Source organism: Saccoglossus kowalevskii, chromosome 10 (assembly GCF_978046115.1).
Source record: "Saccoglossus kowalevskii chromosome 10, keSacKowa6.1, whole genome shotgun sequence".
Classification (NCBI taxonomy): domain Eukaryota; kingdom Metazoa; phylum Hemichordata; class Enteropneusta; family Harrimaniidae; genus Saccoglossus; species Saccoglossus kowalevskii.
The window spans coordinates 33,732,059-33,739,099 of NC_140650.1; the positions used below are offsets into that span (position 1 = coordinate 33,732,059).

The 7,041-nt window shown below is 37.5% G+C and overlaps 1 long non-coding RNA gene across 1 annotated transcript; it reads right to left on the reverse strand.

Annotated features, from left to right (window-relative positions):
- Nucleotides 1-5,703: 5,703 nt before the first annotated feature.
- Nucleotides 5,704-6,701, reverse strand: LOC146738025 (uncharacterized). The gene is made up of 2 exons (XR_014930813.1): nucleotides 6,373-6,701; nucleotides 5,704-5,877 (listed from the first exon to the last, which is right to left on the reverse strand). It is a non-coding gene; the product is annotated as an uncharacterized LOC146738025 (long non-coding RNA).
- Nucleotides 6,702-7,041: the final 340 nt, after the last annotated feature.

Sequence of the window (7,041 nt, forward strand, 5' to 3'; positions counted from 1 at the left end):
ACCTTACATAAGTCACCTTAATTTACCACCTACAGGAATCACCTTAATTTACCACCTACATGAGTCACCTTAATTTACCATCCACCTACAGGAACCACCTTAGTTTCCCACCTACAGGAACCACCTTAATTTACCACCTACAGGAATCACCTTAATTTACCATCTACAGGAATCACCTTAATTTACCACCTCCATGAATCACCTTAAATTACCACCTACAGGAATCACCTTAATTTACCACCTACAGGAATCACCTTAATATACAACCTACATAAGTCACCTTAATTTACCACCTACAGGAATCACCTTAATATACAACCTACATAAGTCGCCTTAATTTATCACCTACAGAAACCACCTTAGTTTCCCACCTACAGGAACCACCTTAATTTACCACCTACAGGAATTACCTTAATTTACCACCTACAGGAACCACCTTAATTTACCACATACATGAGCCACCTTAATTTACCACCTACAGGAATCACCTTAATTTATCACCTACAGGAATCATCTTAATTTACCATCTGCAGGAATCACCTTAATTTACCATCTACATGAATCACCTTAATTTGCCACCTACATGAGCCACCTTAATTTACCACCTACAGGAATCACCTTAATTTATCACCTACATGAATCACCTTAATTTACCACCTACATGAATCACCTTAATTTACCATCTACAGGAATCACTTTAATTTACCACCTACAGGAACCACCTTAATTTACCACCTACATAAGTCACCTTAATTTACCACCTACAGGAATCACCTTAATTTACCACCTACATGAGTCACCTTAATTTACCATCCACCTACAGGAACCACCTTAATTTACCACCTACAGGAATCACCTTTATTTACCACCTACAGGAACCACCTTAATTTACCACATACATGAGCCACCTTAATTTACCACCTACAGGAATCACCTTAATTTATCACCTACAGGAATCACCTTAATTTACCACCTACAGGAATCACCTTAATATACCACCTACAGGAACCACCTTAATTTACCACCTACAGGAATCACCTTAATTTACCACCTACATGAGCCACCTTAATTTACCACCTACATGAGCCACCTTAATTTACCACCTACATGAACCACCTTAATTGACCACCTATAGGAATCACCTTAATTTACCACCTACATAAATCACCTTAATTTACCTCCTACAGGAATCACCTTAATTTATCACCTACAGGAATCACCCTAATTTACCACCTACAGGAACCACCTTAATTTACCACCTACAGAAACCACCTTGATTTACCTCCTACAGGAATCACCTTAATTTATCACCTACAGGAATCACCTTAATTTACCACCTACAGGAATCACCCTAATTTACCACCTACAGGAACCACCTTAATTTACCACCTACAGAAACCACCTTGATTTACCTCCTACAGGAATCACCTTAATTTACCACCTACAGGAATCACCCTAATTTACCACCGACATGAGCCACCTTAATTTACCACCTACAGGAATCACCTTAATTTACCACCTACAGGAATCTCCTTAATTTACCACCTACAGGAATCACCTTAATTTACCACCTACAGGAACCACTTTAATTTACCACCCACCTACAGGAATCACCTTAATTTACCACCTACATAAGTCACCTTAATTTATCACCTACATGAATCACCTTACATAAGTCACCTTAATTTACCACCTACAGGAATCACCTTAATTTACCACCTACATGAGTCACCTTAATTTACCATCCACCTACAGGAACCACCTTAGTTTCCCACCTACAGGAACCACCTTAATTTACCACCTACAGGAATCACCTTAATTTACCATCTACAGGAATCACCTTAATTTACCACCTCCATGAATCACCTTAAATTACCACCTACAGGAATCACCTTAATTTACCACCTACAGGAATCACCTTAATATACAACCTACATAAGTCACCTTAATTTACCACCTACAGGAATCACCTTAATATACAACCTACATAAGTCGCCTTAATTTATCACCTACAGAAACCACCTTAGTTTCCCACCTACAGGAACCACCTTAATTTACCACCTACAGGAATTACCTTAATTTACCACCTACAGGAACCACCTTAATTTACCACATACATGAGCCACCTTAATTTACCATCTACAGGAATCACCTTAATTTATCACCTACAGGAATCATCTTAATTTACCATCTACAGGAATCACCTTAATTTACCATCTACATGAATCACCTTAATTTGCCACCTACAGGAATCACCTTAATTTACCACCTACATGAGCCACCTTAATTTACCACCTACATGAATCACCTTAATTTATCACCTACATGAATCACCTTAATTTACCACCTACATGAATCACCTTAATTTACCACCTACAGGAACCACTTTAATTTACCACCCACCTACAGGAATCACCTTAATTTACCACCTACATAAGTCACCTTAATTTATCACCTACATGAATCACCTTACATAAGTCACCTTAATTTACCACCTACAGGAATCACCTTAATTTACCACCTACATGAGTCACCTTAATTTACCATCCACCTACAGGAACCACCTTAGTTTCCCACCTACAGGAACCACCTTAATTTACCCCCTACAGGAATCACCTTAATTTACCATCTACAGGAATCACCTTAATTTACCACCTCCATGAATCACCTTAAATTACCACCTCCAGGAATCACCTTAATTTACCACCTACAGGAATCACCTTAATATACAACCTACATAAGTCACCTTAATTTACCACCTACAGGAATCACCTTAATATACAACCTACATAAATCGCCTTAATTTATCACCTACAGAAACCACCTTAGTTTCCCACCTACAGGAACCACCTTAATTTACCACCTACAGGAATTACCTTAATTTACCACCTACAGGAACCACCTTAATTTACCACATACATGAACCACCTTAATTTACCACCTACAGGAATCACCTTAATTTATCACCTACAGGAATCATCTTAATTTACCATCTACAGGAATCACCTTAATTTACCATCTACATGAATCACCTTAATTTGCCACCTACAGGAATCACCTTAATTTACCACCTACATGAGCCACCTTAATTTACCACCTACAGGAATCACCTTAATTTATCACCTACATGAATCACCTTAATTTACCACCTACATGAATCACCTTAATTTACCATCTATAGGAATCACTTTAATTTACCACCTACAGGAACCACCTTAATTTACCACCTACATAAGTCACCTTAATTTACCACCTACAGGAATCACCTTAATTTACCACCTACATGAGTCACCTTAATTTACCATCCACCTACAGGAACCACCTTAATTTACCACCTACAGGAATCACCTTTATTTACCACCTACAGGAACCACCTTAATTTACCACATACATGAGCCACCTTAATTTACCACCTACAGGAATCACCTTAATTTATCACCTACAGGAATCACCTTAATTTACCACCTACAGGAATCACCTTAATTTACCACCTACAGGAACCACCTTAATTTACCACCTACAGGAATCACCTTAATTTACCACCTACATGAATCACCTTAATTTACCACCTACATGAACCACCTTAATTTACCACCTACATGAACCACCTTAATTTATCACCTACATGAACCACCTTAATTTACCACCTACAGGAATCACCTTAATTTACCACCTACATGAACCACCTTAATTTACCACCTACAGGAATCACCTTAATTTACCACCTACAGGAACCACCTTAATTTACCACCTACATGAATCACCTTAATTTACCACCTACATGAACCACCTTAATTTACCACCTATATGAATCACTTTAATTTACCACCTATATGAACCACCTTAATTTACCACCTACAGGAATCACCTTAATTTATCACCTACTGGAATCACCTTAATTTACCATCTACAGGAATCACCCTAATTTACCACCTACAGGAACCACCTTAATTTACCACCTACAGGAATCACCTTAATTTACCACCTACAGGAATCACCTTAATTTACCACCTACATGAGCCACCTTAATTTACCACCTACATGAATCACCTTAATTTATCACCTACATGAATCACCTTAATTTACCACCTACATGAATCACCTTAATTTACCACCTACAGGAACCACTTTAATTTACCACCCACCTACAGGAATCACCTTAATTTACCACCTACATAAGTCACCTTAATTTATCACCTACATGAATCACCTTACATAAGTCACCTTAATTTACCACCTACAGGAATCACCTTAATTTACCACCTACATGAGTCACCTTAATTTACCATCCACCTACAGGAACCACCTTAGTTTCCCACCTACAGGAACCACCTTAATTTACCACCTACAGGAATCACCTTAATTTACCATCTACAGGAATCACCTTAATTTACCACCTCCATGAATCACCTTAAATTACCACCTCCAGGAATCACCTTAATTTACCACCTACAGGAATCACCTTAATATACAACCTACATAAGTCACCTTAATTTACCACCTACATGAACCACCTTAATTTACCACCTACAGGAATCACCTTAATTTACCACCTACAGGAACCACCTTAATTTACCACCTACATGAATCACCTTAATTTACCACCTACATGAACCACCTTAATTTACCACCTATATGAATCACCTTAATTTGCCACCTACATGAGCCACCTTAATTTACCACCTACAGGAATCACCTTAATTTATCACCTACATGAATCACCTTAATTTACCACCTACATGAATCACCTTAATTTACCATCTACAGGAATCACTTTAATTTACCACCTACAGGAACCACCTTAATTTACCACCTACATAAGTCACCTTAATTTACCACCTACAGGAATCACCTTAATTTACCACCTACATGAGTCACCTTAATTTACCATCCACCTACAGGAACCACCTTAATTTACCACCTACAGGAATCACCTTTATTTACCACCTACAGGAACCACCTTAATTTACCACATACATGAGCCACCTTAATTTACCACCTACAGGAATCACCTTAATTTATCACCTACAGGAATCACCTTAATTTACCACCTACAGGAATCACCTTAATTTACCACCTACAGGAACCACCTTAATTTACCACCTACAGGAATCACCTTAATTTACCACCTACATGAGCCACCTTAATTTACCACCTACATGAGCCACCTTAATTTACCACCTACATGAACCACCTTAATTGACCACCTACAGGAATCACCTTAATTTACCACCTACATAAATCACCTTAATTTACCTCCTAGAGGAATCACCTTAATTTATCACCTACAGGAATCACCCTAATTTACCACCTACAGGAACCACCTTAATTTACCACCTACAGAAACCACCTTGATTTACCTCCTACACAATCTGATTAAAATCTGATGTAGTGTACGGGCTTTAATTATTTTGGCTATAAACTTATTTTAATTTTATTTTTTATTACTTTTGTTATTAATGCCCTTTTATTTTATTTATTTTATTATTTTACTTTGATTTTGTGATTTTTTTTAATTCCGCCCTACCTACATCTGATCCGACGCCTATGTAAGTCCCGTTCAAATCTCGCGTAAGTAACAGCCAATCACAGCCCCCCTTTTATACAGGCTGTCGGTTGCTTACTTTTCAGTGTAGCGATACTCTACGGGCAATCTTTCTGTACATTATATTTTGCCAGCTTGAATAAACCATTAATAGAAAATTGCTAGTATATTTTTATTTGCAAAAGAAATTCCTCAGCATTTTACATTTTTTGTCATTACATTGAATATTTTTTTCACTTCCAACAAATGTGTACACTTCCAGATACATCTTCGCCAGCCAAGGTTCGTTCATTCAGTCATCGCTTCAATTTTACATCACTGAGCATAATTATCTAGAATGGAAGCAAAAAAATAAGTAAATTGTAATGATTAGAACACTGTAAACAGCTATAGTAAATAATGCAAACTGATTTTAAATTGTATAACGGTCACCGGCCCACGGCATCGACGCAGAAAATTGGAGCAAACAAATATTTCCTGATCAATTGCGATGTGTTCCAAATAAAAAATATTTTATTCCAGTTCAAATCAGCTCAATTACTTTAATAAAGAGTTATTGTATAATGTACAAAATGTTGATACAATTTGATGAATATTTACAGCTACGGCTTCAATACCGTAGACGATGTTGGCCCGATCTTCAACAAAACATCACCCGTCTCCAGGGCAGGCGACTGGAAAAAGACACTGGTGTTCGGTCGAAACGGTGGAAACAAAATCGTCACTCCCAGAATAACTATGCAAAATAACGATCTAAAGTCGAACCATTCGAGCCACAATATTAACATAAAAATGACTTTCGTTGCATTTGACAATGATAAACTTACCGTAAAGCCGTGTTATTCTCGGTCGCTAACGTCGGTATAATCCGCCATTTTATTTGAGTGTTTGCCACCCGACTCCGCCCGGTGACGTCATCATGTGCGCTATAGAAGGAGGTCTGTGATTCGTTGACTAAAATCGTCGATAGTGGGTCTCGTTGAAATCTCGTTACATAGGCATCGGCTCAGATGTAGGTAGGGCAGAATTAAAAAAAAATCACAAAATCAAAATCAAAGTAAAATAATAAAATTAAAAGGCATTAATAACAAAAGTAATAAAAAATAAAATTAAAATAAGTTTATAGCCAAAATAATTAAAGCCCGTACACTACATCAGATTTTAATCAGATTGCCTCCTACAGGAATCACCTTAATTTATCACCTACAGGAATCACCTTAATTTACCACCTACAGGAATCACCCTAATTTACCACCTACAGGAACCACCTTAATTTACCACCTACAGAAACCACCTTGATTTACCTCCTACAGGAATCACCTTAATTTACCACCTACAGGAATCACCCTAATTTACCACCGACATGAGCCACCTTAATTTACCACCTACAGGAATCACCTTAATTTACCACCTACAGGAATCTCCTTAATTTACCACCTACAGGAATCACCTTAATTTACCACCTACAGGAACCACTTTAATTTACCACCCACCTA